Source organism: Chelonoidis abingdonii, chromosome 8 (genome assembly GCF_003597395.2).
Source record: "Chelonoidis abingdonii isolate Lonesome George chromosome 8, CheloAbing_2.0, whole genome shotgun sequence".
Classification (NCBI taxonomy): Eukaryota; Metazoa; Chordata; order Testudines; family Testudinidae; genus Chelonoidis; species Chelonoidis abingdonii.
Window position 1 is genome coordinate 10,449,745 of NC_133776.1, and position 1,378 is coordinate 10,451,122.

The following is a 1,378-nucleotide window of genomic DNA, read 5'->3' on the forward strand; positions in this document are numbered from 1 at the left end:
TGTTGGGTGCTAGGGGCCCAAGAAGCGCGGCTCCATGGGCTGCTCTTGGCCACCAGGCGCTCCAGCAGCTGCTGGTACCAGTTGCGGGTGGTGAGGGGCAGGCTCAGCCCTGGCCGGGGTGTGGGAAGTGGCTGCAGCACCCCACACTCTGGGCGAGCCAGGGGCCTGGCGGCTGGGCTGGGCTGAGGGGTGGGCAGTGCTGGGGACACTGGTGGGGACACAGGGGGCTCTGGGCAGGGGGAGTGGGTGGCAGGTGCTGCAGGGGGTCCTGGGCCCGGGGGGTGGGTGGCAGGTGCTGCGGTGGGTCCAGCTGTTCCCGTCGGGTCTGAGCCAGTGCCAAGCCGTGGGGTGGTCACTGCGGGCGGCGGGGCCGGTGGGATGAATTCTGAAACAGGAACCCGGGGCGGGGGCTCATTTGGGATACAACTCTGCCCCCTGACACCTTTATCTCCCATCTACAGAACTGCCCCCCCCACCCAGTGAGTCAGCACCAGAGCTCCCAGTACCCCTCTGCCCGCCCGCCCCCTCGCCAATGGCCCAGCAGCTTTCCAGAGCCCTCCGCCAGCTGCAGTGGTGACCTCGTGCCCACCCCCCCCCCGGCTCGGTGACCCGCCCCCCGTACTCACTCTGTGTTGGGCGGAAGGGAATTAGCTTCCCTTGGATGGGGACGGGCACGGGGCTGATCTTGCACTGTCCGGGGGACGCCTGTCTGTGGGGATAGACGCCTGTTATAGGGGGCACAGGGGTCGTGGCCCATGCGCAGCCCCCCCCCCCCGGCACCCTGGGAGCCAGCCAAGCTGTGTCAGACCGAGACAGGGCCACTTCTTGCCCAGAAACCTGCCAGGGCCGGCGGGCAAAGGGGGACGGTGGGTACCTGGAGGGGTCCACGATCTGGTACAAGATCCCGGCTGGCACGGCTGCAGTGGGGATGGCCGTGGCGAGGAAATAGAGCTCACCTGCAGAGACAGCAGGGTTAGTAACTGGCCACCAAGCCCTCTCCTCAGCCACAACACAGGGGAAACTGAGGCACAGGAGGGAGGCCACACATCTGTGGAAGCAACGAGAATAGAACCCAGGAGTCCTGGATCCTGGCATTACCCCCTCCACTCACATCACGGGACCCCAGACCCCTCCCAGCACCAGGACAAGAGCCCAGATGACCTGGCTCCCAGCCCCCACGGGACCCCAGACCCCTCCCAGCACCGGGGCGAGAACCCGGGCATCCTGGCTCCCAGCCCCCACGGGACCCCAGACCCCTCCCAGCACCAGGGCGAGAACCCCGGGCATCCTGGCTCCCAGCCCCTACGGGACCCCAGACCCCTCCCAGCACTGGGGCGAGAACCCAGGTGTCCTGTTGGGGCTCTGGCTCTAGGGTGCC